This window comes from Pseudopipra pipra, chromosome 2 (genome assembly GCF_036250125.1).
Source record: "Pseudopipra pipra isolate bDixPip1 chromosome 2, bDixPip1.hap1, whole genome shotgun sequence".
In the NCBI taxonomy this organism is placed as follows: Eukaryota; Metazoa; Chordata; class Aves; order Passeriformes; family Pipridae; genus Pseudopipra; species Pseudopipra pipra.
The window spans coordinates 11451898-11473755 of record NC_087550.1 but is presented as its reverse complement, the minus strand read 5'-3'; the positions used below and the strand labels follow the sequence as shown (position 1 = coordinate 11473755).

Genomic DNA, 21858 nt, shown 5'->3' with positions numbered 1-21858 from the left:
TCCCTCAATAGATGCTCAAGACATGACTCTGTTGATAGGCATTCATCAGGTTTTGTTTAGAGGAATTTTTTTTTATATTCTTCCTGTGACAGAGACTGGGGATAGAGCTTAAAACAGAAGAGCTGTCATGTTACTGAAAATCTTAATTTTTTTTTTTTTTTTACTTTTCTTGCAAAACTCATGTAAAAGGATTGTGATAAAAAAAGAAACTAGTGAGTTTTTATTAGTTGTTTGAACAATGAAAGGAAGACCCTTCAGAAGATTCTTCTGCTCATCATCATATGCAGTTCTTATTTTTGCTGCTTATTTAAGCACAGAGAAGTCTCAATTTTTATACATAGTAGGTATCTGGATTATGCCCTGAGAAGTCAAGGATGTGTTATAGGCCTGTGTCCAGATGATGATGATGATGATGATGATGATAATAATTCTTTTATTTGGGCTGGTTGGGGAAGATAGGACTGTAGTAAGGCATTTTAAAACCAAAGCCAGGCTCCCCATCAGGTCTCGCCTGCTCCAAACCTTTCTCCTGTTCTTTATTTTTACATTATGATAATTTTCTTTTTCTGTGTGTCCTTCTTAGCCTGCTCTCCTGACAGCCCAGCTGGTACTATTCATAATTGGCAGGCCATTCAGGGCTTAGGCAAAAATAGCTATAAATTAAAACACGACTGACTGACCACTCTCTCCCCTGCCTTGCACCTTCTGTAGATACTTCCATGTGTGGAAAATGAGTGGGAAATTATATCATTTTGTTCTAACAAGGTTTTATGCATGCTTTGCAGGGATGTAAAGGAGGGATACCAGGAGACTGGTATCGTGTAGACACAGAGCCAATAGTTTACATTAAGACTGGTGTGCTAGTTCTTCCTTTGGTTCACGCTTTCCACTTTTGGTGCATTTCATTAATTTTAATTATTTATAATATTAATAATACATCAGTCTTCCTTCTACTCTGTCCCAGAGGAACCCAATCATGAAAGTTAAAACTTAGGTACGTTATTACTGTATCTGCTAAGCATTAAAAGCCTGATTATTCTAGATAGTGATATCTGGAGAGTATACTGATAATTTTAGATAGTGATTCACCTAGATAGTGAATTGAAATTGAAAGAGGGGTGGAGGGTGTCAAGCTATTACAAGCTATATAACAGCAGCTCTGGAAACCTCAATGGTGATTTAATAATGAAAAAGACAGTAAAAGTATTAAAAAAAAAATCCAAAGCTTACGATGGTCCCCACCTGTAACAAGACTGATTAATAAAATACTTTTGAAATGATAATTATTAAGATGAAAGGCTAATAATTAGTCTGCGTAATTATTAACCAACTTTCAGAACTGACCTGACAGCCATTTCCTGTGTTTTGGAAAGGATGATGGACAGAGGAAAAAGGCTACCATAGTAATCCACCTGTCCTTACTGCACAGACATGTACTGTGAGGTGTAAACTCGCGACTGGTACTGTGGCTCAGACAGACAGGAAGTCTGACAGGTAAGTGTGTTTATATTGAATGAATGGAAGACATGCTTAGGTTTAACCTGACCTCAACCATCCCCTCTTCTGAAAAATGAGAAGTTCTGGGAAATTTTTGGCATCTGTTTTGTTGACTTTGTGGTGGTTTAGGGTCTGTTCGTAGCTAAAGGGGCGATTCTTCTTCTATCAGGTTTGCAAAGCAGTTCGTGTCCAGCGCTCTGGTCTAGCAACTGTAAATGGAGTCGAAGCTCTCCTAAGTCTACATTTTGGCAGTGCTTTTGCACTAATGGCTTTCCTTAGAGCAGGCATCCAATTTCTCTTAAATGCTTTTAGGTCCAGTTGACCCAGGAGAAGGAATTCTTAGCAGGAATTTTCCATTCCTCGTGCATCCAGTCATTGTACAAAGTGAAGAACTCGGCCCCTTTGAGTAAATTACTGTGTTTGGTATAAGTGTCTTCAGACTTCAGCAGCTGCAAGATGTGCAGCCAGACTTGTTTTCATTCTCTCCTCCTCCCCTCTCCCAGGAACTGCTGCTCAGAAAAGAGTTTCTGGGATGAGTTTTGACTAGCTGTTTCTGACTTTGCATATACTTTTCTTCCTACATGCTTTCTGGCATATTTGTTATATTCACGGGGTAATTGCTGTTCTGTACCACGTGGAGACCTTGATCTGCCACTAAAGCAACTGCAGGTCCTGTGTTGAAGGTAGAAGCTTCCTTTTGAAGGTCGCCATGAAGTTCCTATTCTTGCAGAAGGTAATACATTTCAAAGCCATAGGGAAAGCTGTCAGTGGGATCAGGGTGAATGTCACCCTAAGGCACATAAATACCTTTTTTTTCTTTTTTTTTTTTCTTTTTTTTTTTCTTTCTTTCTTAGTTAATTAATACAGACTAAAGCTGCTCAGGACTTGGAATGTTAGGCGTAACTTCGAAGTGGATTTGCTGGCAGAAGCTGGGGTGCAGGATCAAAGATGCATAATAGGCAAAGAGGCATGGACCAGCCTCAGAGAACTGAGAGCCATCTCCTAAAGATGAAGTCAATGGTGATTTGTTGTGTAATCTATTTTGAACAGCTGTCAGAGCTCTACTGTGACTGGTTTTACTGAGCAGTGCTTAATGCATAGTTTAACTTATCATAAAGTGGGAGGTATATACACTATGTTTGGGTTATTTGGAAGCTAAAGCCCATTTTAGGATGTAGTTAGCTTCACACACCTTAGTGCAGAAGAGGACAGATTTTGAAAAAAGCGTGCTTTTTAGATGGAAAAAGAGTCTGCGTGTGTTTGGCAGTAATTCTCTTTACTTTGAAGAGTGTGCTGAGCATGACAGTGTTGTGGGACTGAAACAAAGGGTGAAGAAGGAATTAGTGTTTTACAGTGCCCCGTTTTAAAGTTGATGGGTGATTTGTTTTGCAACATTGCTTCCTTTTGCAGTTTCTGATCCTGGAGGAACAAACTGAGGTTTTCCCTGGTTTTGTGGTCCGAGTGCAAGGACATAGCAACATGTTGACAGGCAGATGTAACCAAGCACTCCATAGGGTAAACCAGAACAGAGACTGCAGAACCTGAAGAGCTGTGACAAAGCAATGAGGGAAGGGATGTGGAGAAATGGATGGGCTAGAGGAACTGGATGGAAATGTTTTCCTCATTACCACACTCTTCTGCCTTTTGTATATATTTTAAGATACTGCTCTTGGTCCTGGTGAGCCTGCTATGTTGGCTGCTGTGCTTTTGCTTTCCCTGGATGTTACAAATGCTTGCTGAAACAAGGATGAGAGATGGGGAAAATATGTTCATATTGTTTGGTAGTGGGTGAATCCCTGAAGTGATTCCAGGTGAACCACTTTCTAGACTCCTCAGCCTGCTGCCACACCTGAATTAATTATCTTCACAGAGATAGTTTTATTTACCGTAAGTCCCCAGAAGTTGTGCTGTCTATGTGGGAAGAAGACTTTAAATCATTCCTGTAACCCCTTTGTCATACCTATTTTCTGTTAGAATTGTTGTCATGTTTATTCTCTAGGTAATATTGAGAGCAAACTGATAATTGTAGCATTTGTTAGCTGTTGGTATGATCACTTTTTCTAGGTTAAATGATTTATCATGTTTTACCACAGCCTCATAAACAGGAAAAGCCAGCCTAAAGACAGAAGAGATACTAATTAGAGAATGATAGAAATACAAATTTAAAGCAGCCACAGTAAGGCAGAGAATTTATACAAAAGAGCGTCCCTTTTATTACAACCTAAGCCTTAATTATATATCCTAACTCTTCTATTATATCCTAAGTTTAATTGCAGAAAACAGGGGATGGGAAAACTAAGCCTTCACAGCCATATTTGGCAGAAGCTCTGGAGCAAGATTGCTATTAGAGGAGAAAGTAGGAAGTGAGCCCTCGTGAGGAGCACCTCAGAGAGATCAGGATGCTCTAACTTGGCCAAGGGGAGATGAGCAGAACCTGGAGCTCCTGCCACCAAATAACAGGACAAAAGTCAAGTTGGTGAGTGCAGGCTGCATGTGGATGGCCCTAGAAGTAGCTGAGGGAGAAGCTGAGGGTGAAATCTGGTGGTGCATTTTAGTGTTTTGTCATTTAAAAAAATGTTTAACTCTAAATGGGTGGTGTGTATTTGTCACAGTATGGCTTACCAGGCTCCCAAATTGTCTGTCAGCTGCCATGAATGGTGTTTTCTTCAGAGTTTGTTCAAGGAAATGTTATTTTGAAGGACTGGTAGCATCACATGTTGATCTTGCAGAAAGAACCTTTTTAGTAGATTGTGAAAGGATACAGAATACAACTCCTTGTTACTTCTCAGCATTTTTAGATGATAGCAAGATTTCTCTGCTATGTGTGGGGACAGCACTCTCTCATGTAGACAGCACCTTCTTGTGCTGTTTTGTTTCTTCCCATCCTTTCTTCCCATCCTCCCCAAAGTGATCACTGAGAAGAGACATGTCCAGCCTCAATTAGTGTACAGGGCTGTGATCAGTCCTGCTAGCTGGTTTTTCTTCCAGGGAATCTTGGACTTCATCTGTTTTACTAGTTTATTTTTCTTTGTCTCCAAATACACTAGATTGTCTAGCTAGTTTAAATTGAGTCTGTTCTTGTGAGTGTGTTCATTAAGCCTGAGTAATGAAAGCATCTCTTTTTCCTCTTGGTTTAATACAAACAACACAAAGAAAGCCATAACCTAGATAATCATGAAGGCTTAAACCCACCAAGTTCATTTACTAAAAGTAGATTCCTCAAAGTTGCAGGAATTAGGATGGTTTTGTGCTTGTTTGGTTGGGGTTTTTTTGTTTTGTTTTGTTTTGGTGGGGTTTTGTTTTTGTTTGGTTGGTTTGGTTTTTTCTTTTGTTGTTGTTGTTTAGGGGGTTTTTTGTAGTTTTTTGTTTTCATAAGAGCATTTTCTAATTACATTCTATAAAAGCCTTGGCTGATTTACCCAAGGTTAAACACCCAATAAAATTACAGATGCTAGTGGGCACTTTATATTAAATATTTAATATGTGTCCATAGTATTTTAATATTTCAATGCTTAATATTATCTACCTATTTTATCTCTATAGGCAGAAAATTGTCCTCTGTTTTCCCTTTTCTCCAGATGAATTTACATGCCGAGACAATAAGACATATTTCTTCCAACCTGGTTTTAAAAGCATCAGAGACCAATTTCGTAAAAGAATGATATGGTAGTGTCAGGACCTACCTGTGTCAGGGTATTTGGAAAACTTCATACAATGAGCAAAAGCTCCTGTGGATGCATTCTCTCTGTTGCTTCCAATGTAATTTTGGGAGATGTTGTTTATGGTCTCCTTTAGTAGCAGCTTATATGAAGCATGGAATTGCTTAGGGAGAGAGCAGTGAGTGAGAGACTTGCAAAAACAGCGTGTGTGGAAATGGGAGAAGGTCTCTACCTCCAGTTTAAGTACTGTAGATTGTTGTGGGCTTCATTCCCAGCTGACAGAGACACTAGATAAGTCTCCATGCAACTCCATTCCCAACTGAGCTCATGGGGCCAAAGGTTTGCTATCTTTATTCCAGCTGCTGATCAAGGAAACAGTTGGTCTCCATTGCTGCCATCTATTCACAGACATTCAGAGAGTACAGCTGGATTCTTCACCCACACAGCACAAAAGCTAAGGCTTTGTTTTATTGTAGATAAAGAAAATGATAAAGTCTTCTGTGCTTGTATTACATAATTTTCACATCTGCAGTATAAAATATATCTGTAGCTGCTGCACTGCAAAACCTGGGCTATTGTTTTGTATTCAAAGGCTTCTGCTTTTTTTAAATGCAGTTTTGCCCTCAGTAGGGGATTTATTTGCCAAAAAATACCGGGGTGAAAAGACATCCAGCCTTTGCTCTGTGAAAGAGGTTTAGAGAGAGCTGCTGCTATGTCCTCCTGGACTGGGGGACACAAAGCTGTCTGGTTTGACACCTCTGAGAAACAGGAGTGTGTCTCCACATCTCTATCTCCTTTGCATAATCTGTGATATCTGAATTAAGTTTCATGACATATTAACACTTTGAAGCTGAGTTAATATACTGTGTTGTATAATACATTATGTATGACTCGGGCATCAATTGTGCTGGAGCATCAGCAGCCACAGACTTGAAAATGTCTCTTTCAGTGACAGAAATCCTAAATAATACTGAAACCAAATTCTGTTGGCATAATTTTATTTTGTATTTCTTGTCCCATTACAGCATCTCTTACTTGCAAAACCACTCATGTTCAAGCCATCTAGCTTCCTCTTCTCTCCTCCATGTACTTGTCACAAAGTCCCTGTTCCACATCTTTCATATTACAAATATTCCCATGGTGCTGCATGGTTAATTTTAGTTTGTAACATCAGAAGTGTTAGGATTATGTTAGCTTTGCTGAGCCTGGGCACTATGATGTGAAAAAGAACAATGATGAGCATTAACATTTATAATAGCAATGTGCTGTAAAGAAGAGTAAAAAAAGAAAACAAACCCCACTGTGTTTTTTCTCTTCTTGTGTATTCGTGTTTCATGCTCCCAAACACAGCTAAGATAGAGCTTGTTTCATCAGAAATTTTGTTGTAAATTATACATTGGTCTGACATTGGATCCAGTGTGTGTGTATATATATATATATATGTATATATAGGCAAATATGCAGTCAGAGGTTTATTAGTCTTAATATAACTCATCTTAAGCCTGATTACTTTGTTTCAAAATTAGACTCTTAGAACATATTAATTATGGACATATCCCCAGACAACATGGCTGTCCACGGGGGATTTCTGCCCTTAACTCTGATTAGTGTTAATAGGAGATATCCATGTAAACTCCTAGAGGACCAAAAGAGAAATAGTGTTCTGCTAGCTGTGTTTTTTTGTTTAGGGTATACAACAGTGCTGAGGTGTTCCAAGAGGGAATTGGTAGAGTGCTTGATAGTGCCAGTCTGAAACCTTTCCTCTATTTACATAAATATTGTAAATATTCCTGTTTACAAGAGCATGTAGTGACAGGACAAGGGGGAATGGCTTCAAACTGAAACAGAGCAGGTTTAGATTAGATAATAGGAAAAAATTTACTGTGAGGGTGGTGAGGCACTGGAATAGGTTTCCCAGAGAAGCTGGGGATGCTCCATGCCTGGAAATGTTCGAGGCCAGGTAGGATGGGGCTCTGAGCAACCTGGGGTAGTGAAAGGTGTTCCTGTCCATGGCAGGGGCTTGGAACTAAATGAGCTTTAAGGTCCCTTCCAACCCAGGCCATTCTATGATTCTCTGTGGTGGATTCTGGATATGATAAAAGCACATCACAATACTATACACAATATTGTATATTTTAAAGTTCATATATAAAGTGATACTCCTTTTTCTTTAGCTGGGTTTTTTTGTTGTCATTGTTTTGGCTTTCTAACCTGAATTAGACACTAGGGAGTATCGTTTTTTATTTTTTTCCCTGGAAGCACTGGACTGAGGAATGCTACTATTATATAAATAACATCTACGTGACTTAGTATTGTATGCACTAAATATTCACTTGTCGTTATTCTCCCACCTTGAATTTCTTGTGGAAAAAATAGTCTCATTTGGAATTAGCAACAGGAACAATTTCCAGACTGAGGGCTGTCTTATGCTAGAAGCTTGATAAACTTAGAGATTATTTGGCTTGTGTTGTCTGAGACTTCTGGGACCTAGTTTAAGCCAAGCATGTGATAATTAAAATAGTTTCTTAGTGATGGAGAATTTACTGCATCTTTTGACAATTCATCTCAGTAGCTAATTATACTTAAAACATGCTTTTTATCTCCAGATTGAACTTGCAAATATTGGATTCTGTTGTGTGTCTGCCCACTAATTTAAAGTCTTATGAAATATCTTCTTCTTGTCTAGTCCCTTAAAGATTATAATCTTCTCTTTGAAGCAAAATGCATTTAGTTCAATGTCTCACTGCAAGGAGTCTTTTTTTCCAGACCTAAATCGTTCTTGTTGCTCTTCTCCGGCACTCTTTCCAAGCTTATTTATTTTTATTTATTTATTTTAATTAAAGGTACTGTAGTTTCCCAGAGGCTTGCCTGCTTTGTTCACAGAGATGTTATGGTTTGCTTGGCTTCATTCATGTGCATGTCTGCAGCTGTCCCCAGCCAAGCAAATGGTGCAGATCCTCATGCCTGCCCTCGTGGAGGGAGGTCTGACACCCTCGAACTGATGGAAAGAGCAGGCAGGTGTTATCCAGAATCCAACCTAAGGGTTTTGTTGTTTAACACCATTCAGAAGCTGCGCCCAGAACTAAAGCAGGATCTCTTCCAAATGATCGTGTCTATTCTTAGCAACAGCTAAATCTTATGATCATCATGGTAGGCCCGTGTGATGGGAGGGCCGTGTTCCAGGGCAGAGGTGATGAGGAATGCATAATGCATGCTTTTGTCATGGGGGGGGCACCTCAAGGAGGAGAAGGCACAGCTTTCTGGATATACAAAGGAAAATAATAAGATGTAACACCCTTGCAGTTGTGCCAGCTGCTTTGCAGTCATAGGAGGGCAACAGCACTCGTACCCAAAATGGGAGCAACACAAGTAATTCTGTCGTTTGCTGTCAGCCCGCTCTCTGCAAGGAATGCAAATCAAACTCTAGGATTAGATGAACACTGATGCTGTCAAAGCAGTGCCCTGAAGGTGAGGGGTAAAAAAATAGATCCAAATAAGAAACATCATGGGCTTCTCGCAGGTAACTGCAGGAGCTGACCATCCTCACCCCATCGCTACCGAGTCCTGCCAGCCCAGCTTCATGCAAGGGAGTGCCTTGAAATTGCTCTCCTTGATTTATTCTTTACCCACCTGACTTGCTAGACTAGTTGAAAATTTCCTTTTTTGTATCATTCTGTTAATGAAAATGAAGGAAAACTGGGTCAGGTGTGTGTGGGTGTGTCTTCATAGAGAGGGAAAAAGAAAAAAAAAAGAAGAGAAAAAAGCTCACCAGAGAGGCTTGGAAGGAAATTTATGTTGAAAAGAAGGTAGTGATGGAAAAAAAGTGTGACTGTGATCCCTCTGTCTGTGGCTAATTTTTTTCATCAAACAGGCAGTAACAAATATTTGTGGTACCTGAAGACATGGAAAATACACTTTCAACTATTTGTTTTATTCTAATTGCAGATGAAGAATCATTCAGAAAATCTTTATTTTCTCAATCTTCTTTTGCTATTCTAACAACACAGAAACAATAGGGCATTTCCAGGATCTACCAGTAATTTTCTGTCACTCAGTTTTGTTACAGTAAATGCATGTGTGCATCTTAAGCTTTTACTTTTGGTACAGAAATGATTAAAACATTATGTGGTCTCTTTTAGGGTTTTCATTTGGTCCTTGTTTAGGTAGGTTTCTGTTCCTGATCAAAGTTTTATTAGTGAAGGAAAGGGCACAAATATCTCTATGGATTTGCTGGGCTGTGCATGTTACCATGCACAGAAGCCAAGCACTGACAATGCTCCAAAGCAAAATCAGTAACAAAAAGCTGTACCACTATAAAACTCATGACACTTCCATAAAGTATGGCTTTTTAGTGTGGATGGGCTGACACTTTCTTACTATTTCATTTTTCATCTGATTTATTCAGTAAGGTTGAATGTCACTGCAGGCTGAAATACTGTAGGTATCATCTCAAGAAGTGGTCTCTGCAAAGACAAGCCTCAAACATTGCCTGATTTCTGTATTTAGCTCTGGTTATTACAATTAAGTCACTCAGAAGAGAGCACACAGCAAATATCCACAGTATTCAGAAGGTACATAAAGTCTATGTTGATTTTGGTTTCCGTTACTTTCTAATAGTTAATGTAATCCCATCAAGTTGGGTGGTGGGTTTTATTTTTGGGGGGGATAGGAACGTGGGAAAAAAACCCTCACACCATGTTTAAAGCCACATCAACAAAGAACTTTACTCAAGGAGGAGATGTTAATAAGTAATGAAACAAAGGCTCTTTTATAGAGATTAAATGTACATGTGTCTAAGTGCAAAGTTCGTGTTGCAAAGTGCAGCTGTTTCTCTGCTCACAGCCCCAAAGCCCTGGGTTCAAAGTCTTCCTGCTTTCCTGTCACAGAGCTGACCAGGGCAAGGTCCGGCCCAAGTTCAGAGTTCAGTGTCTGAGGGCCCGCTGGCTCTGCCGGACGCGCTCTCTGACACGCTCGGGACAAACAGGGGCTGGCTTAAGATTATAAGTACAGACAACAAACACTTCCTGTCCTCTTTTCTGATGCATCAGATTTCATTAAAGAAGGGACATTCTGGAAGGAGGGGCTGGACTGTTTGAAAGCAATGCCCTGTATAACAGAGCGACCTCACCAAACCCCACGGAAGGAGCGGGCCAGTGAGAGGATGCACGTGGGAAATAGCGCCCGTTCGCCTTCTCCTTCCTCACGAGGTTTACTTAAATGAGGGAAAATGAAGTAAAAGAACTAATTATCTATATCCAAAGAGATGAAGCTGAACTCTTTAAAAAAGAAACAGGAAAGAAAAAAGCCGGTCCATGTGTTTCCTTTGTGTCACGATAACGGTGTTCCACACCATGGGGGCGAAGAGAACTTAATATGTCTGGATATCCTGCTTTCAAATCCTCTTTTTTCTTCTCCTTCAGAGGCTTTTTCGAAGCTAACCCCAACTTTCTTATTCATAAGGGCTGCAAACCCCACCTGTGCAGCTTTTTTGATTAGCTGTGGTCATATCAAAGGCTGCTGTATCCAAGCACAGACCCTGAGTGAGAATGGAGACTGACGGCTGAGAGCAAAGGCTGGTACAAACACCCTTGGAGGAATTTATATCTCAGGCAATGCTGTAGCGGTATTACAGACAGAGAAAAGTTTCCTATCGGTTGCCACATCCTTTATCAAGGAAAGGATGGTAAACCATGGGTGGTAAACCAAGTCATCAGTGCTCAGTGCCCACAGCATGCCGCAGGTCTGAGCAGACTGCTGTCATCTCACTTCATTGAAAAGAACATGGATGTTCTGAAAACTTTCTCAGACATCAGAGGTCTGCTCCCTTTGTATTGCAGTTTCTATACGTCTGTGTTCAATAAATTTAATTATTGAGAGCCACAATTAAAATCAGGACTCAAGGAAGGACTGTAGTAGCCCAAAACGTGAGGTTTGGACCTAAAGATTTGTGTGTTTAGAAATGATGATTTTTTTCTTCCCTGCAAACATTCATGAGTCTGTCAAACACCAGAGGAGCTTTCCTCTGATGAGTTAGTCCTGTGCTTTGGTTATTATTTCAGGTCTAACCTCCCACTTCTGAGCAATGCATTTAAGAAACTGAGAGAGACCCTACAGTGAACACTCCAGACCACAGCTTGTAAGGGCTCAGATGGGTGCATGAACTACTTAGTGCTCAAAAAGGGGGAAAAAAAAGGCAGCCAAGGTCCAAAGATCCAAAATAATGTGTTATAATGTCTGAGACCTTCCTGGCAGAATGCTGAGAAGTAGAAATAACAGGAACTGCACCTGTGATGTTCCATTCCTGTCCTGGACTGTGGAAACTCCAGTATTGGGCTTTTTTTCTGTCACTCTTTGCTGGCTCTGTGCAACCACTGCAGTGAACAGATAAGTCACTGAGACTAGTATTAAGTACTGACACTGACAGAGCATACCCATAATCAGTTCATTTGGTCTGCACTGATGCAAATCTCTGACATAGTAGTGATGGTGAGTAACATTTTCTGTTGCTCCCACTGCTGAAGTTCCGCCCCAGTCTCTGGCCTCTCTTTGCTAGGCTGATTATACCTGGCCTTGGAATCTTTGTTTCCTAAGAAACTCTGACTAGAGCCACTACCCTCCCCAGCACTTCAGGCTGCTGCAAACATACAAAAGGTGGGGAGAAGATGATAAAATTAACAGGTGTAAAATGTGTACATTGCTTACAGCACTAATAAAAGTCCTTCAGATGGTACAGCTCTACTGGGTGGTAACTACAGATTTGATCCTTGGCTTGCCTCCTTCAAAAAGATGATCCCTGTCAGGCTATTATCTAGTGTGTGCAGTGGGTTTCTTTCATTCTTTCCTCTTGGCATTGACACATATTAATAATAATATATTTGCAGTGGGAGGTATAATGTCAGGAAGGGGGAGAATCCCTACAGACCCATGGTTAGTAAGGTTGCATGGGCTAGGGCAGCAGGCTGAAGTTCAGGTACATAGTCCAAATGAAGCAAAACAGGACCAGGTTTGCAAGGTAGCAACTCTTCTGGTTGCTGGCTTTGCTAAAGTAGATAGGTGACTGTATCTCCCTCTTGCCTTCCGCTCTCCCCATTTTCATGACAGTCTTCTCTGCCAGCGTCACCTGGCTTCAGTTAGAAATACAGGAATAAACAGGAAAATTACTCACAGGTCGATTCTTGTTGTCCTTGTTTAATTTCTTTTCTTTTACTCTCTCTTTTGTTTTTCTTTTAATTTAAACTTTTGCCTATGTGTGTTTGCTATTGTTTCAAGCTTATTATTTTCTTTCTCAGCAGACTGTTTGAGGGTCATCCCATCTGGTGCCTACCTGAACCAAGAATCAATTCCTAGAGTAGGACTGTGCTGTACTACTTGATTGGAGATCTACTGATATCCTAGTATTGGGAAAGACCTAACAGGTAAGTAAAAGTCAGTTTATTCAAGGTGCTGAAACCCTTAGAAGGAATTAATCCTATCGCTATGTTCCCTTCTTGAGAAAACAATGTCTGGAAAAAGGTGTACGCATGCAAATATGCCTTGCAGGATTTTTTTAATTCTGAAACTAGTATCTTTCCACTAAGGGTATGTGCCTGTGAATAGTTTTCTTTTTAGTTTACACACTCCCCAGTCTCTTTTTCGAAGCCCTTCAGGTAAGGCTATCAGAAAAGCCTTCCTTCCATCTAGCTTCCCACTTCTCATGCAAGCTCAGATGTCTTAAGAAAATGCAGGGAGATTTCCTTTGGCTGCAATACTGGAAGAAAACAAACCAGAACAGTCCAAAATAGGATTGGCATAGCTGCCCTTGGGCTGGCATTTTTGTTTGTTTCTGATTTTTATTTTTGTTTGTTTGTTTGCTTGTTTTGCTCTCCTCTTCAGAATTTTCTTTTCTGCATTTAGTCTTGTCCACAGTGGAGTGGTAGAGTAAGAGGACTTGTCTGCAGCTAGAGTTTTACTGCTTTATTCTCCCGGGGTAGTTAAGGCAAACTTTCCATCACCACTTGCTTCTTCCCAATGCAGGTCGTGTTATATCAGCTAGAATGTGCTTGTACAGATACTCAAAATGCTCTGTAAAGGCAATTGTCATCTATCCTTTGGTGTCATATTTATGCAGTAAAACAGTTTGTGAATTAAGACTTTACCTAACTTTTTAAAAATTGTATTTCGAATAAAATACAAATGTATACTGGGTGACTGTTAAAAGCAGAAGAGATCTTTCAGTACCTCACTACTTTATATTTTGGTAATAATGAAACTAGTACACCTTGGACTAGTGACACACATTGTTACAAAATTAGAACGAAAGAGTGAATTAAAAATGAAGTTATTTTTATACGCCTACCTATATTTGCTATGTAAGGCCTGACAAACTTCTTCAAAAGAGTTGTCCCAACAGCAATGTTTTTTTCCTCCTATTCAGGTTAAATCTTTTGCTGGCAAGAATTTCAGGTTTTTGCACTTCGGTCCTAGAGCATGGCCTGCACTATGTAAAATACTGATTGAAAATATGCCTTCCTAAGGGAAAAAAAATCGTAAAATCATCAACTTTGCCTACAACCTGTTAATTATGATATATTCAAGAAAGGTCCAAGTCTTTATTATGAAAGGACGTTGTTCCTTTTGGTCTTTATGTCTGATTTCATATGAAAACACAGATTTGTATTGCTTCTGTGTTACGTGGAAGGTTCTGTGACATCTCTCTGGATCTGGATGCTGGTTTACCATAGTTAAGGGTGGAGATCAGTGGTTCAGAATTGAGCTTCTGGTTTACTGAGATCTCAATTCTCAAAAAACAAATCTCAATAAACTGCCACCTACAGTGGGAGTGATTTAAATATTTCATGATGTCGTGGCTGGAAAATGAATGAATGTAGAAGGATCTTCTAGAGTTAACATAGAAATTATACCTTGCTCGTGCCACTTTTAGCTTGTTCTTTGTTTCTCCAAGTCACTCTCACACTCTGGGATTGATCCTTTGTTCCTGCTCTTGTTCCCCAAAGTGCTCCCTGCCTGCCTATCAGTATGGACGTGTAATTTTCATCTGTGGAGAATTTTCTAACTTTCTAGTCATAACTGAAAATTTATGTGCTCGGTTCAGCTCAATGAATTGCATGACAAATCTCTAGCACTGCAGACGCCATCAGGGAGACAGAGAGACTGGCCGTCTGTCTTGCCAAGTATCTCAGCAATCCCAGGACAGAATAAGCTTCCTAATGTGACAATGAGCTGTGTTGACTTCTTGATATATTCGGGTACAAAGTTCCCGTTGGAGATTTTGTTTCCGAATGAGAATTTGCCGCGGCTGGGTATCAACACTGGGCTCTCATATCTGTTGGAGAGGGACAGGGAGGGGAAAACATTAGTGCATTTCGGTGCTTTATCAGCCGTGCTGGTGGGTGGTGTGAAGATTAAAAAGGAGCAAGTGTACTTCTCACAGCCTTTAAGGTGTGTTTCTGCATGGGAAGGCTCTGTTCAGTAATGCAACTTAAATGTGCACTAATTAGCTCTTACTTATTTACCTGAATTGATATATAACATACGCTATTTTGATATATTTATTCTTATTTCAAACCTTTCGCTACTTTTTATGCTGGATATGTAACAACACCATGCTTTTATTTTCTGTGTTGACAAGCAAACTTGCTTCCTTGTAAGCAGGTGAATTGTTTAGTTTTCAGACAAAATAAGAAGATACTCTTTGGAATTATATTATCACACAATCTGGTCTGGCTGAGAGACTGGTGGGTACACCTTACACAAACAACAGGTGTTCAAATTTATTGCTATGGCTAAAATAGCATTTGCTGAAATATAAATAAAAATCTCTGAGAATGCATAAAAAATTTGAAAATGTGCCCAAGTTTTTTATTTATATTGCATTTCGATAGCTCATTTCACATAATAGTGAAATTGTTTTGGCTTACTTGGTTTCAGAAGAAGTGGAGACAAGATAAAATAATTGGTTATCTTCAGTTATGTGTTAAGATGTATTTTTTAATTTTTCCAGGAAAGATCCTTGAATTAAACATAAGCCAACTGATTTTCCATGGATTTCATTTGAGCCACAAGTTCTAGGTCAATAAGGCCTTCATTTCTTTTTAGAAATACCAAATCAATTTATGTGAGGGACAGAGCATAAGTTTTAACTTTAGTCTCAGTTTTCTATCTTTAATATGTTTTCTGAATGGACTCCTGTAATCTGGAATATTAGTGATGCAGAGCTTGCTTACTTTGACTATTACCAGTAACCAGTCACTGGCTGTGCACGTAGTGAAATGAAGCTGATGAAGAGGAGGACACACCCATGGAAGAGAGGAAAAAACCTGGAATGGCAACTTATCATAGAATCATAGAAAGGCTTAGACTGGAAGGGACCTTAAAGATCTTCTAGTTCCAACCTCCCCGCCACTATGAAATTGGCCACCCATCTTTCTTGTAATACAATGATGCTGGCAAAAAGACTTTAAATCCTGCAATTCTTCATGTCTCTATGGAATTCTTGTCTCTAATTGTTGTTAGATTTTACTTTTCTGTGTTTATGTCCCATTTTTTCCCTACTTTGCCATTGATTTTGTGGCAAGGAGCTAATGTAAGACAGTGGTTTTGAAAAACGCATCCTGTATTTCTTAAGCATCAGCTCAGTGAATCTTCCTTTGAGCTTCAAATCCATTCAATACTCAGGATTTCAGCCAGGGCCACAAGGCAAGACTCTTCTGTTGCACAAAAAAAAAAAAAGCAAACAAAAAGCCAAGGGACTTTTAATGATCAAGCAGAGATGATAGGACCTTGGCATATGAAAAACTATGATGTAGTAAATCAAAGCAGGCTGTCTTGAGTTTAGTAATATTTCTATGCTAATAAATTAGTGTCATAAGTGATTTGTCAATAAGATGTAGAATATGCTATGAAGGAAGTCAGACAATATTTTTCTTTCACATAGAAAAATGGGGTGAGGTCATAGCAAACTCCTAAACAGGATTTTTTTTTTTTTTTAAGTAAGATGTGGGTGGTCTGACACACTGTACAATATTTGCATATTTAAATTCTTATATGCCTCAGAGATCCTTATGTACCTTGGAAGAGTTTAATGAGAACTTCTATGGTAAGGAGCCGCAGTGCTGTAGTGGAGAACATTCCAGTCCAGGGATGTGCAGAACTTCTGAAGCAGTGGCTCCAAAACTTGCTTGACCCAAGCTGTACATGTGGATAAGGTGAAGTTCATGGCTCATTCCATCTTTCTTCTCAGAGATGAACGTCATAGCTGCCACTTGCAACAAGAACTGCATGCCCAAGAAGAAGGGACAGTAACATCTGTCCATCACTACTCCCTCACACACAAACCAAACCATGCCCTTCTATGTCATAAACTCTCCAAACTCTCACGCTAATGCAGTGCAGACAAGAACTCTTGGTTCACAGCCATGCACAAAACAGATGTGCTGTCTAAAGGGTGTTAGGCACCTGTCCTGAGGAACCAGGAAGGCAGGAAGGAATTTGAGCTTGGGCCTATGACTGTGTTGGGACCAGTACTGTTGAATATCTTGACATAGACAGTGGGATCAAGTGCACCCTCAGCAAATTTGCAGACAAAGCCAAGCTGTGTGGTGCTGTTGGCACGCCTGAGGGAAGGGATGCCATCCAGAGGGACCTGGACAAAATCCAGAACTGGGCCCATTTGAACCTCATGAGATTCAACAAGACCAAGAGCAGGGTTTCTGGTATCAATCCAGGCTGGGGGATGAACAGATCGAGAGCAGCCCTGCTGAGAAGGACTTGGGGCTGCTGGTGGGTGAGAGGCTGGACATGACCCAGCCATGTGCACTGGGAGCCCAGAAACCCCCCATGCCCTGGGCTGCATCCAAAGCAGTGTGGGCAGCAGGGGAGGGAGGGGATTCTGCCCCTCTGCTCTGCTCTGGTGAGACCCCACCTGCAGTGCTGCCTCCAGCTCTGGGGTCCCCAGCACAGGAAGGACATGGACCTGTTGGAGTGAGTCCAGAGGAGGGTCCTGAAGATGGTCAGAGGGCTGGAGCACCTCTCCTGTGAAGACAGACTGAAAGAGTTGGAGTTGCTCAGCCTGGATAGGAGAAGGGTCTGGGGAGACCTTATAGTGGCCTTTCAGTACTTGAAGGGGGGCTATAAGAAAGATGGAGACAAACTTCTAGCAGGGCCTATTGCAACAGGACAAGATGCAATGGTTTTAAAATAAAAGAGGGTAGATTCAGACTAGATATAAGAAAGAAATTTTTTATATTGAGGGTGGCAAAACACTGTCAACAGATTGCCTGGAGATGTGCTGGATTCCCTGTCCCTGGAAACACGCAAGTTCATGTTGGATGGGGCTCTGAGCAACCTGGTAGAGTGGAAGATGTTCCTGCTCACTGCATGGGGGTTGAACTAGGTGACCTTTAAAAGTCCCTTCCAATCTAAATCATTCTACTTATCTTTTGATCTGATTTTTCACACCATGCCCTATTGCTTACAACCTTCCTCCATTGCTACTTCATGCGTACAAAATTGCAGGTGAAAGTCCAGTCTGACCATTTGGCACTGCTCTCTGCAGGGATACTAAGGAAAAGCCTTAGGAGGGTCAAAGAATTGTTAAAACTCTAAAGATCCACCCTGGTGCAACTTTGATCTGTTTGTTTTAATTCATTCCTGCCTTTAACAGATTTGGAAGTTCTGTGTTAGTACAAAATTTAGAAGTGTTATGTAGATGTCATGCCTCTGGAACTTTCTGGTTCAGCAGCAGAAGAAATGGAAGCCTTCTATTAATCTACCTAACAAGTATCATACCGAGAAAAGAGATTCCGTCCTTCTCAACATTCACAGAGTTTGGAAGGGTAGAAAGCTGGTTTATTTGCTGTATTTTTCAGGGCAAAGTTACTAATCTCTACTAAGACCTTTTTTTGTAGTAGTAAGTTGGGTTCCCTGCAGTTTGGACCTGTTAGCCAGAGCACATCAGCCAGTGGCTCAGGAGCAGGTCTCTGAGGCAGAACTCCAGCACATCCTTTCGCACCTCATAATGTGTATATTCAGAACCACCTCTGCATTGTGCCCTGTGATTGCAGTTTCTTTTTGTGAGTTTCTGATTTCAGGTCGTGATTCCTGGGCAGATGCTTATTCCTATCTCTGGCTGCTGACCCTTGGTTTGACTTTCTGGTTCCTGAATTTTGGCCACGAACATTCGGCTCCCTTCCCAGCTCTGGACACAGGCCCTAACCTTTGGGCTGAATAGCCTGGGCTCCAGCCTGTAATCCTAGATGGCCACCAGGTCATCTGTAGTAGACTGTACTCTAATTTATTTAGTCACAAATGAACTCTAAGAGATAAGTCTGGGTGTTGGTTTTGTTTTTTTTTTTAAATTATGACAAGTGCAGCTATTTATTTGCAAACTGGTCTTTTATCTGTATTTTGTTAGATTGCTAAATGTGAACTTCTACTTTCCATTAGTTATCATATTGTTCTAATGGCCATCTTTTCTTTGGGGAGAATATAATCATATCTCAGCCAGTGGAGCAGGTGAGCAGAACTGTTAGCATTTATAAAAATTTCAAATTGGTGGCTATAAGTTGAATAAATTACATCAGAAAAGGTAATAGTGTCAGAACTTCCATTTCATTTCTATATGAAATGTTATAAATGTTACTAATATACTGTATGCATGATCTACTTTTTCTTATAGGAGTTCATAATGTCATTCCAACACACATGACATAAGAGTGTAAACAGACACTCAAATATGGTCAGTCCTGAAAGTGTGTCATGACTGAAACTTAATGAAAATATGAGTTATGAAGTTCATACAAAGTATGAAGATAAATTTCCAGAAAGAGGAAGAATTGAAACTTATAATGTGTGTTAAATGTTCAGGTGGAAGAAGGGTCAGATTGCTTTGGAAGGAGAATAAATGGAGAAGGAGTACAAACCTGAATTGTAAAATGAACTTAATCACTTACAAGTAATATGGAATAGGCAAAAATGTGAAGCTGAGTGAAAAGAAAACTGCTTTTAGATATCCTATATCTGTTACATTGCTCATACACAAAGATGGTATAGCATAGACATTTATATACACATGCTCAACAGAAAATAAAAGTCACAAGATCTGGGTGAATTTTATTTCATTTTGCCCATCAGAAGTTCAGGAATAAAAAGTTCCCTGTTGATGTAATATTTTTGCTTTGTAATATTTTGATGGTGCTAGGTATCGAAAATGACAGTAATAAATGATCCATCTGTCCTGTTCCTGTGTCAAAATATGTGACAGTTGTCAATCTAGGAAAAGCATGCTTCTTAGTTTGCTGTAGCTTAAAGGCAAGTTATATTATAGTCTGTTGTTCATGGCTGTTTCATAGAAATGTGAAGCTTGCTTAATTTTAGAGCTTAAATCAAGGCACATCAATATGGAAACATTTAGATTAACTTTTTTATTAAATTATACAAACTTCCTTGCTAAACCCATCTCCTTATGCCCTTTGACAAGAGGAACTGTCCTTTACTAGAGGAGTTTTCCTCTAAATACTTTTTTTTTCCTCTGAAGCAGGCTAGCTCAGATGAGGGATAGCAAGTTGTTTGTGGAATTTAGCTAAGATGAGACTCTCCTTTACTTTGTGTAAGTGAAGAGGATGGTGGAAGCAGCAAGTTTAGTGTATTGCTTTGGTGTGTTTCTTCCAAATTGGTCATGTACCTTAATAAGATTTTACATACTTTTGTTAAACTATCAGTTCAGAGAAGGAAATCTGGTGAAATAAAACAAGTGCCTTCTTCAATTAGTTGTCATCCAGTTAAAATTTGTTAGTATAAAAAGCTACAGCAGAACAGCAGGGCATAGCTTTTGTCCAAACTGAGAATTTTAACTTAGTGTAAAGCTCTTTAATGGAACTGCCCATGATTTCATGCGACATTCACCTTGCATAATGACATCTTTTTTTTACCCCCCTCCAAATGAATTAAAAATGGAAAGTACTTCCAGTACCTCTTGGTAGGTACCAAGAAGTCAGATCCCTTGGTACCACGGAGGTCCTTTCTTCATTACAGGCAGGTAGTTTCCATTATTCATGCTGGGTACCATTTCATTTAAAGTCCCACCATTACTTAAAAAGCAAGATATTAATGAGAGATGTTACTGGAGTGTGGTCTTTTAATTTGATATTGTTCGATCCAGCTGTTTTAAAATTTCTAAGAATAAAGCTTCCATTACCTTATATTAGAGAAGATTTTTATAGGCAAGAACATCTAATTCTTGTCTAGTTTCCCTTGATAGCCAATTGCCTTTCCTAAATCTTCACTATTTACTTCTTGGTTAATCCTTTTGCTTTGCTTTAAATAATTTCTCTGATTCCTTGATATCCATACATTGCAGTTAGTTATATACAGATATTTTTCATACCACCCCCATCCACTTAGCTGGTGAGTAGCCAAGTAATACATACTTAGCACTTTTAATTTTACCTCATAAATCAATCATTGTAACTGCAAAATCAGTTACATTTTTTCTTAAACCATCATTCAATACAAAGAGTCCATTATGCATGTCTGTGAATAATATATTAATTGTGTGGTTTAAAATCATAAACAACATTACACAATTAACTACATAAAATTGCTCACTTTGAAAACTGTATAACTACAATTTCTATAATAGTAGCTAAAAGACGACAGCATTAAGCCGGGCATTGTCACTTTGAATTGCCAGTGGTAAAGCAGAGGCCTCTTAAATGTGCAATTATGATAAAGGGAAAGCGTATTCCTTGTTTCAGATTTATTGCTTTAAGTACTTTTCCAAAGGTTTTCACCTTATTTTGTATTGCTGTGCACTAATGGTGTGAGACAAGATTACTTCGGTGAATGGCTTTATTAATGTAAAGAAATATTACTAAAGTTTTTTTTATAACTGGATTTAAACATCTTTTTCACTGTGCTGTATTCTCTATCAGGTTGTTAAAAAAAAAGATAAAAATTACTTCTTTACTGATTTGGCTCTTTTGTTCTTGGCAAATATTTCTTTTTCTCTTGGGATGGAGATAGAGATGGAATGGATAGCAGGATCTACAGGAAAAGAGAACACAATCCAAAACCAGAAGTAAGCATATTTATATATTGAGAATTATTTGTCCCAAGTTTGAAGACTAAACTGGGATCCAAATTCCATAGGCTAGACAGTGTTAATGTCTCCAGGGAAGGTATTCCTGCTGTATTATGGCATGGTTAGATAAGGCAGAGAAAGAGTTGAAAAAGGCATTACCATTCTTTCAAATCTGATAAACTGAGGTAGGAACAGAGAAGAAGCAATCTGTCCAATATGACAGAATTTGGCAGGAGAATCAAGAGTGTAAGCTCCTGCCTCCCTGTTGAACTGATCTACAAGACTGTATTTATTCTATAATCTGTTTTTATGCTCTTATCTATTTAATCTTCCCCTCATACCAATTTTTATAAGTCTGTCTCCACAGAGAACTCCGGTGTAAGAAATGTTTCTGCAGATGAACCCTGAGGTTTTATAGTAACACTGTATAATCATTACACGGGAGGTACCCGGCGCTAAAATGGTGCAAATTATCATTAGGAGTGAATCATTTCAGCCCAGGGAAGGAAGGTTTGCTGCCTGCCTACTGCCTCCTTGCCATCGCTCGCCCTCCCCAGCAGCCGCTCCCGTGGCATTACATAATGTCACATATGTTCGGCCAGATTGCCCGGTCCTGCTGGGGGC

General features: G+C 39.6%; 1 long non-coding RNA gene across 2 annotated transcripts in view; it reads left to right on the top strand.

The window, feature by feature from the left end:
• The window catches only part of LOC135409014 (uncharacterized), a 53142-nt gene extending 31928 nt beyond the window's left edge, over positions 1 to 21214 (top strand). Inside the window, exons 1-3 of one of the 2 annotated variants that reach the window (XR_010427978.1) lie at positions 12123 to 12323; positions 12449 to 12571; positions 18245 to 21213. This is a non-coding gene — a long non-coding RNA (uncharacterized LOC135409014). Of the gene's footprint in view, positions 1 to 12122; positions 12324 to 12445; positions 12572 to 18244 lie in introns of those variants that run through there. The other variant, XR_010427979.1, reaches the window with a different exon arrangement.
• The last annotated feature ends 644 nt before the right edge of the window (positions 21215 to 21858 follow it).